This window comes from Episyrphus balteatus, chromosome 3, assembly GCF_945859705.1.
Source record: "Episyrphus balteatus chromosome 3, idEpiBalt1.1, whole genome shotgun sequence".
Lineage (NCBI taxonomy): Eukaryota > Metazoa > Arthropoda > Insecta > Diptera > Syrphidae > Episyrphus > Episyrphus balteatus.
In genome coordinates this window covers 99,453,400-99,464,465 of record NC_079136.1, presented here as the reverse complement: position 1 = coordinate 99,464,465, position 11,066 = coordinate 99,453,400, and positions in this window count along the sequence as shown.

The following is an 11,066-nucleotide window of genomic DNA, read 5'->3' as shown; positions in this document are numbered from 1 at the left end:
GAATTCAAAGAAGTAGTTTCTATTCATCCGAAGCTACCACAGCACCTTAAATCAAAATTAAAAAAAAAATCAATTTGATTGAAAAAAAAAACTTAAAATTCTTTAAAAAATCCAAAAACATTTTTTCAAAATTTTACTTTTGATTTATGCTTTTTTATTAAAAGTTTTGTTGAAATTGAATAAGTGGTTTGGATGACACCGTTTGTACCCAATGACTTTTTTCATTAAAAGATATTACCTACATATTTGAATTTTTTAACAAAATCGTTGAAGCTGTTTTGAGAAAGTTAAATTTTTCCGAAATTAGTATATGACAGGTATTGTTATTTTTGCTTAAAAAAAAAATTAATTCCGAAAACCCCTCTGAAGAATCAAAGTGAAACGGTTCATCTGTTTATCATCCAATAAATCACGGTACCGATAACCGAGTCAACCACCACGCAGCAAAGACAATTGCTTTAGAGACCTGTCTATCTTTCAGTCTGTATTTATACAGCCTAAACTACTGAAGCGATTTTTACAAACTTGGTAGTTAGGAAGGTACCTATAAGTTTGAAATTTCTTAGAGGCGAAGTTGAAATTATATTATTAGGACCAAACGGTTCCTCCCATATAACCAAAATAAAAAAACTTACTTTTTTTTAAAAACGAATCCTTATATTTTGATTAAATTTCCCACAATTAAATTAAATGTCGCAAATAGGATTGTACTTTCAAAGTCAAAAAAAAAAAAAAAAAATGAAATTTGAATATTTTACCAACGGTACCTACCTGTTATAGAAGCATTTTTTTCATTTCTGACTTACTCTTAAACGATTTAAACGATTTTAACGACAACCTTCATAGAAATGCGTTAACGTTTGTTAACGTTTAATCAAACAACCAAAAGTTTGGAAAAGAACACAGTTTTGAATTAAAAAAATCCATAACATTTTTGGAAAATTTGTACTTATACCTACACACAACTTTTTTTTAAACTTTTACCAGTTTCAGTGAAGTTTTAAAGCGCATTCCCTTAAAACTTAACTTTGAGAAAATATAACGTCTTATAAATCCATGAACACAAAAAGTGTGACTCATGCTGACGTTCCTCTAAACGATTTTGAAATTCTTGTTTTTTTTTATTTATTTAACCCGTCTAATAGAGAAAAGATCAAATTAAATAAATTAATATACAATTTAACTTCACAATATGGAATTCGTTTTAGTTTTAAAGAATATCTATAGATAAGAGTGAACAAAATTTCTTATTAATTGTTCGTGATATGATAACAATGACAATATTTTAAATTTAAACAATGCTCTCTTTCTCTCTTTTATAATCCTTGGTACAGTATGAATAGACGAATGATTGTGCTACAAAAACTTAAAATGAACATTGAATTCCCCACAACTTATAACAAAAGTTGGTACTACCTTATGCATTTTATACGTGCAAGTACATACCTACATTTTGTCTCAAATGCGAGCGACCTTCTTTCGGTACAGAACTCTTTAAAATGATATGTAGCGAGACTCCTGCACAATGGGAAGTATTTTACACCAGCGCAGCGCTTATGCTTTAATGCTTTTATGACTTCATAGTTACATATCTATGCAAACACATGGCAATTTTAAAAGTGGCACACTTTATTGTCTTTTGAGTAAATACCCACATCAGCGCAACTACAAAACGAGCGAAGTCAGAAAATATCCTCTCTTGTTGTTATTTATTATTCTGTCAAAAGCTGTTATTATATTTATACTCGTGCATGTACATGTACATAGGTATGCATAAAAACTAGAAAAATCAATCTCAACGTCTAGGATGGATAATATGGTGCTTTTTCTAAGCTATAAAAGTCTACCCCGAGGAAAGCAGAAGACTAACGCAGATGAAATCGTATACAAATAATAAAACTCATAAAAAACAAAATGACAGAGTTTTCTCCAAGGAGAAGAAGAATGTGTATTTTGCCAATGCGGGTGACGAGGACAACTTGAGTAAACATAATTTTCCACATATGATGTTTAATTTTGGCCAAAGGAGTCTTTCATCCTGCCATCATCACTTGCAATGTGAATGTGATATTGAATATTATTTTGTTTAACCTATTTTGTTTTATGTGTGTACAATGTACATTTCCAAACATAGATAATAAGATATGATATGATATTTAAATCTTGAATTTTTAACAAGGAATTGATACATAAGCTCTAAGAGTGTTGATTTTACCTTCGAAGATGGTAGTTTGACTGCAAATGTTGTGCATATAGTAACCTATTTTGATTGTATGATGATAATATGCCTCATAGACCTCTTTTAATATTGATCTCATTCTTAGCTTATTTTTAATTCATAAAAATTGTTTTTAAAACTTGTTTAAAAAAAATATGATGCTTAAGTTTGTGTAAATAGATCAAATTTCTGTCAATTTGGTCAGCTGCATAAATTTCACTAATATATTCGACCCATAGACCCATGCAAAAGTCAAAATAGTTCAAAAATGTCGTAACATTTACAAGTGTTTGTAAAGTTTCAACTCTGCCCTCAACCAGCATCACGTTATTGCTGCATGTTTTATTGCTGTCATAATAGCATTGGACAGCGTATAGAACGATCAACATTTCAAAGTATGTACTATTTTTTCCTTTAGCACTATTAAAAATAATATTTTTTTTTTCTTCCAGAATTTTCATCTTTCAACTTGGAAGCTATTAAAATAAACAGATTTTGAATACCTCAAGGCTCATTGGCTTATATGAACAAGAGTATGAGGCTATCGTTCGCCTAAAACCCGTAGAACCATGAGACTGATACTTTGTAACATACCTACATTAAAATAATGTTTTTTTTTCTTGACGTGCAAATTTTAAACTCTGAAGTAAATTATCACCGAAAATGTGTAATTAATATACATTTTTATTGAAAAACTCTAATGATGTAAACAATACAAAGGACTCTTGGGAAAACCCGTCGCAGAGGTAAGATTTAAAAAATAAATGTTTTTTTTTGTCGCCATATCTAGTCTCAAAATTTTCAGACCATGGAATTATTTTAAGGTATTTTTTATTTAAATTGGATTACACCTCGAGAAATAAAGCCTTTTTAGTTCAACAAGATACAAAATGACTTACCTGTTCTATTGTCAAATATTCCACTGATTTAACAAGTTTCATCTTATTACCATTGAAATGGAGCACCAATCCATACTACGAACGTGAAGTTAAGAAGTGTCTTAATGATAAATATCGTAACCATTGCGATAGGAAATAAAATGCATGACTGGGTCGCACGTACTTGATGCTCTTATTATATAAAAGTAGCACTTATCTTGAAGCTTACTATGAAGCAAATTAGGGAAAATTATTATTGAATTATTATTGAATTTAATTTAAATTTCATACAAGAAGGTACTTAAACTACTTAGCATAAAAAACATTCGTTGAAATTGGGTTAGTCGTGTAAGAGATATTCAGAACCCAAAATAAAAAGTGTTCTATTGCAGGTACCTACCGTTAATAACGGTTCAAAAAATATATTTTTTTATTTCAAAAGTTGTGTGTTATACATGTATGTATATTGTATATAACACTACGCAAAAAAATTTGAATCAAAATCGTTAGAGCCGTTTTTAAACAAAATTTACTTTTCCGTTTCCGCAGGTAGCGTTAGTTTTGGTCCTAAAAAAAAATTAAAATTCCTCTTTAGGGAACCACCAAAACTGTTAACTACCAAGTTTGAAGAAATTTGCTTGACTAGTTTAGACTGTAGCTCGAGGTATATTAAGACAGAATTGGCACTTTTTTGGCATTCTCCATCATCGTAATGTCATATCTGATTGTTATCTCGAGTTCGATTTTTTTTTTTTAATAATTAGATAAAAATAGATTGTAAGTCTAGATATTAGATTCTTAGCATTCATTACCAATTTGTATAACTTTGTCAATTATTAGCCCTAAATATAGTGTAAACACACTCGAAAAGTTGAAAAGTAAAAAGAAGAAAGAATAAAAACTATCCCTCAAGCCTACTAAGAATTGATTTTTTTGTATTGATATAATGTATAACATACATTATACATACAAACATAAATATAATAATAAGAACCCTTTTAAATTTTCAATCGAGGATAGAGTGTTTCCTGTATACAAAAAAATACACAAACATTTATCCACACATCTCAAGCCACCAGGAAAATGGAATGATATTAGATACACTCTTTTAATAGCTTTTGGTCAGTTTGAAGAAGTTTTCCATTTTGAAAAATGTATTCATAGATAAGTATCTTGAAAATGCTTGAAGTGATATTGACAAGAAAATCCTTTTACTATTCGTATGTCAAAGTATTTATTTCCATTCCATTTTAATCTTGAATTATGAGATTAAAACAGATGTATCGATTTTAATAACAACACAAGAAATTCCTTTAGTTTAAGTGGCATTGTGTAAGATTGCCAAACGTAATGTCAAATAAAATATAAGTAATATATATTTATATTTTATTCATATGTACACTGAGGGAAAAAATAAATTGAAGTTGAAACGTCATTGTTTCAAAGATGAACTACTTTGAAATATGTTGCTTTGAAATAGAAAACCACACAAAATTAACCTTATTTCCACGTTGATTTTAAAATGTTCACCTTCAACGCAAAATCATTCCGAATAATAGTTAAATTAATGTTGTTTTCATTGATTTTACGTTGTTTTATGGTGGCTTTTCCCTCAGTGTAGGTATGCACTTTTTTGAATATAATCCATATATTCAACGATCATAATTTTCTTTTTAATTCAATAGATTACGGGCATCATTCAGGTTATAACACATAAAGATACACTTTATCATTTTTATCAAATTAAAAAAGTTCGCGCCAAAAATGTCTACAATTTAATTTCCCTGGTCTTAATAAAACATATTTAATGTAGGTATCTACATAAAATCAAAGTCAAAATAAAACAATATGGATAGTATTTCTAAGTAATAAAAATAAAATATTGCCTTTAATAAATAAAAAAAAAGGTTACACATGCGCCACAGTGACCCACTTCCATTAGAATTTTTAATGCATTTTTGACAATTTTTATCTGATATTAAGGGTTGAGAAATCAAAATAAAAACTATGCGTAGTAGACAATTAAAACAAAAATTGCAAATATAAAAAAAAAATTATAATAAATTACGCTGTGTTTAGCCTTTGTCGTATGAAAACGATTTAAAATTTAAAATGTTTTGTTTTTCCATTTATATTTTATTTAATACGAAAAATAATGATCAGTACGAGTAAAAAGATACCATTTTTTTCTTTACTTTAATATTCTTTCATAAATAAAATAGGATGTGTGTATAATGTACATATACAGGGTGTCCCAAAAGTAATGGATCAAATAAAATATGCTGATATGCCAACTTATGGGCTCTCAGAATTTGGTAACTTATTCATCCTAAATCCTTACGGTATTCGATTAAATGTAGTTCTTGTGAAATTTCGAAAAATCCCTACTTTGCAACAGTATTTTGCTTAATCCGAACATAACTGATTTTTGTTTTTTACAATTCTTTCACTAAAACATTGCCTAGTAAAAAGAAAATATTTTTTATCTATCAATTTTTTAGATACCTCTTTAATTGCTGTGACTTATTCTAACTTAACCCTAACAAGTTTTACAAAGGGAATCGCGAAATAAAACAACATTATTTTTTTAATTTATCTCAGATTTTTAAATATTAAATAATGTTTATTTCATCAAAAATGAGCGTGTGCTCAAAAAGCTTGTGGAACAAAATATGCCTAGGTATATTGAATGGGTTTTTATTTATGTATGTGTATCTTTGTATTAGACTTGTTTTTGCACAACGTCTACATAATAATTAGGGTTAGCCACAAAATTTGTATTTTGTACACCCCTAATCTGCCAATAAGGTGCTTTACGTGCTCATTCAATTAAAAGAACATCTTCAATGAAAAATGACTTCCTCTTATCAGTATGAGATACCTACCAAGAATTAGTGGTTTTGTGGTTTTCAAAGCACAGATGTACATCTAAAGGTACTTTCTCCATCATATTTTTGTTACTGTTGTTGATATTTTGAACGTGCTCCTCATTAAAAATTTCAGCAGGTAGGACGTCTCGTGACGATGACACTACGCAAAATTATTTTCCTCTCACCTTAAATATATCACCATTTCAAAGTAAAATTTCCAATTGGAAAGAATTAAGGAAATTTGATGAAAAAAAAAAATACAGAGATTTAAAAGCTCAAAAAATATTCAACAAGATTTTACACTTCTTGTTCAATATTATTATTATAAACAAATATTATGGTGCAGGCACTAACATAAAAAAGCTTTTGCCAATTTTACAAATTTAGTGCTTGTTTTAATGTGTCACATTATGATTTAAGTTATTTGTCAAGTTTGTTTGATTTTTAAATTTAATTCACCTTGAATTCAATTAAAATAGCAGACTATATAAATCAATTAAAATTTATTAAAAGTAAAACAATGTTACATGACATTTATGATTAGAAATAAAAATATAATAGTATGTATTTTGCTTTGATCTTTGAAATATTAATGGGGAAAAATTAACCGAAAATATTCTTTGATAATATGATTTTAATGTAGTTAAATGTCCAAATAGACAATAAAATGCTATACATAAAAATTATGTTATAAGAACTATATTGTTTATTTTTTTGTTTGATTTTGTGTCTTGTTTTTATTCTTTGAAAATAAAAAAAAATAAAAGAAAAAGATAATAATAATTAATATCTACTGGTTGAGAAAACTTTAAAAAAAATTGTTTGAACTATTTAAGATTTGAGTATTCGGATAATACAGGGTGTCCCAAAAGAAATGGACCAAACGATATATGCTGATTATGGAACTTAAGGGCTCTAAGAATTTGGTAACTTATTTATTCGAAATCCTTACGATTTTCGATTTAATGCAATTCTTATGAAATTTCGAAAAATCCCTACTTTGCAACAGTACTTTGCTTCCTGCGCCCGTTATAGATTTTTGTTTTTTTTTTTTTTTTTTTAACTCTTTTACCCTGTTTTTTTGAATAAGCGAATAAATAACTACAGAATTTTCAAAAATTACATTTGTTTTGTTTTCTAGTTTCTGAGTTTTTTTTTTGACAAAAATGCGGGAAAATTTGCATGTGTGTATAAAAATTTCTTTTCATACAAGAAATTAAATGTGTCAAAATCATTTAAAACGGTGTTTAAGTAATTAAAAAAAAAACAAACAAAATTTTAGATTTCAAACACTGAGGGAAAAAATAAATTGAAGTTGAAACGTCGTTGTTTCAAAGATGAACTACTTTGATTTATGTGACTTTAAGATATGAAACCATCAAAAATAATTTTTGAATTAATTATTAACCTTTTTTCCACGTTGATTTTTAAATGTTCATATTCAACGCAAAATCATTCCGAATAATAGTTAAATCAATGTGGTTTTCATTGATTTTACGTTGTTTTATGGTGGCTTTTCCCTCAGTGAATGGAATTCCTTAACAATTCCTTCATAAAATTTTGAATATTAGAACTACTTTTACCATACGTACCAGTCAGTCCTGTATTTTATTCCCTTTGACATTATTTTATTTTAAGGAAATGCCTCAAGTTGTACCTTTATTTTTCTTCTGATTATGAAGCATGAAAGATTTATTCACTTAACATTAATTGATTTTTTTTTTGTCACAAAAATAATGATTTCAAGCCTTAATTTTAACGCTAATATGAGTGTTACCGTTATATTTATGTGTTTTTTAGCTGAAAGTTAAATATCTCGAAAACGTGAATTTTAAAATCAGTTATGTAGTAGAATTACCCATCAATCCTTTGAAAATAATATAGATTGGCTTTACCAACAGAAATTGTTTTGACCTGTGTTATGATGGTTTGTGTATTTTACTTCGGAAATGGGTTTTAAGAGATACATTTTCATCTCTCGCAAAAATTCAGAGCATTTGATCTAATATTGCCTTTTGGGGGGTAACCGGGCAGCTTTCAGAAACATGTTAATCAAGAATGAAATATGCGATGGCATGGCTGTTAGCTTGACTGAAACTGATGAATGTCTCTTTGAACTCTCACTTTGAGTATTGTGTTTCCAAAATGATTTTAATCGATAGCTGCTCACTTAAATACAGCATAAATCAACTTTTATTGCATACAAATAGAAGATATACACTATTCCTCCTATATTATCTGCCATTTTTCGAACGGGATGGGGTAAGTGAGGAAAATTGAGAGATACTGTTGAATATCCCAGTCGTATGAAATATATATCGATGGAATTTTATCGAACGCTAACAGGAAAGAGGTAGATGTTGAGTTTATGTGTCAAAAACAAAAGCAAAGTGACCATCATAATATATTCTCCATTAGGTTTGACCTACTTTCAGTTGTTGTTAAGTTCTTGGTAAGCTGTTTTAATGTTTTTTTTTTTTTTTTTTTTGGAGGAAAGAAAAAAAAATATATAAGCTATGATTTTCTAAAAGTTTTCCTAAAGAATTTTTTTTTTAAAGCAGTGATTAGATTTTATATTTCTGTATTCTTTAATCACAAAAATATATACAAGAAAATCCATTTTTTTGTATAGATACCTATAACGTTTATTACACTTTTTTCTAGGTTTCAAAAACTATCACTAACTTAACTAACTAACTTAACACTATTTAATATTTTTTTTTTACTTTTTTTTCTATTTACGAGGGTAAGGTTAAAAGTTTTCGATCTGAAAAGTTACGGCCATATTATTCACTAGTTTAAAAAATACATCTGGATTTACCTAAAGAAATTGAAATGTCAAAAATAAATCCAAATCCATAATATTCACTATCACACACAGAAAAAAATAGTCTTTTTAACTATTTTCATAGTTAAAATCGGGATAACTATTTTGAATTTGGATTTATTTTTGACATTTTTACATCCAGATGTAAATAATACTAAATAATATGGCGGTTAAAGTGACGTAATCAGCGAAAATTTATAAATCCCACATAGGCTTAAATGTCTCAAGCTCATATTACTCATTTGTTTGGTACTGTGTGTAAACAATTTTTGAAAAAAGTTAATATTTCCAAATCAAGTACCTATGCCACATTTTTGTTTGTTGAAAGTTGAATTAGCTATTTTTTAACAAAATCATTTTTTGTATAAATGTACCTATTGAAGAATTTTCAAAAATTGTTTTTTAAACGGATTACCGTTTAAAAAGCTGTTTTCGTAATTGTAATTTTAAAATTAATTTTTAGTGTTTTTGTTTTTTAGTGTCTTTTTTAAATTAATGATAATATTAAATTAAAATTATTTTTTTGTTCTATGAAATGCTCTTACATTCTAAGCAACTTTTCCGATAAGTGTAATTTTGTGCGACCCAGTACTGCTTTTTTTTATATTTACGTTGTTTAAATTTGTTTTAAATAATTTTAGCTTCTGCTTATTATTTTAATTTGAATTTCTATAATCAGTATTTATTCTGTGTTTTTATTCTGTAAATAAATAAAACTACGTGATCCGAAACGTTAGAAAATAAGTACTAAGTTGGAAGATAATGAACGGTAGTGAAATATTTTTTATATTATTAAAATAGATGTGTAGTTAATACACGGAAGCAAAAGGTAACAATACGTCTAAACTGATCTTAGCTTCCCAATCTTATAGTAGGGGAGCCCAGGAAGGGATTTCGCGCGTTACTCGAGCGCGTCAGAAAATCATATGGGGAGAAAGCTTGTACTCAGTAATGTACTCCTACCAAATATAAAAGCTTGATACAGTGGTCTGCGTTGTGGGCAGCCCGTCAGATTAGTAAAAAAAAAATCAATCCTCGGAAATACTCGAGCGCGTCAGATTAAGAAACGGTAGGTTAAGTACATCTAGAAAAGTGTATATTTCAATAATCTGACAATTTGAGCGTGGCATAAGAAAATGGGAGAGGCACAAAGTTGTAAAAAAAAACGTCACCTCGAAATACTCGAGCGCGATTAACTTTTTTTTTATTCTGAAGGGAATTTTATCAGGAACACGAAAAACATATAATCTGACGGTTTTCATGGGGCAATATAGCCAAAATTATCGATAAAGCATGAACGTACAGTAAAAAAAAAATACAATTTTTTGGTTCGTGTTGCTGAGTTTTTAACGTTTTTGTCGAAATATCTTTATTTTTTTTGTCTTATTTACTTACACTTATTATGTGGATACGGATTGACTTAAAAAATCTAAAGAATTCATTAAATTGGATAAAAAATAACGTGTCAAAGCCCCAAAAGACGTTTTATATGGAATTTACTATAGGAGAATATCCAGTCCGGTCCAATACTCAAATTTTTGTATCGAGGTACAACGTGACATTCTTAACTTTATAGCAAAAGCCCCATCTTTAATAAATATAGAAGCTCTGATCGTCTGGTCATTACGTAATGTTCTTAGATTTGGGGTATTTTTTCTTTCGTTAAAGACCAGACGAGCAAAACTTATGACTTTAGGTACGTTTACTTTTTAATAATATAATATCATACGACAGAAAGATTATCAAGTAAGTATCATAACCATTTTTGCTTACAGAAACACGAGATGACGACAAAGTTGAACAAGTGGAAACCAACCTGGAAGACGAATCCAGTTATTATGAATATTAAATTATTATTGATTGACCTTTGTATATAATATGTATGTATATAATGTAAATTTTGTATTACATCCAGTAGGTAATAACCAGAAGAAACGAAAAATATTGTTTTATTCAAAAACTGTCTAATTTTTTTTTAAATTGTCAGATTAGCAATACACCTTAACATAATTGTCAGATTATAATTTAGGGTGACTCCAACATCGAGCTAAACCTACAGTAGAAAAATCTGACGCGCTCGAGTAACTTACGTTAACAATATTTTTTTACATTTTCAAAAATGATTTATAAGTGTAGACCACGTCCAAATCGTCAGTTATTCAAATTGAACACTATTAGGAGTTCACTGAACGTACCCTCTCAAAATCTGACACGCTCGAATAACTTTTTTTTTTAAATTTTTTCTACCGCTTTTTGTAGCCACCCACCACTGT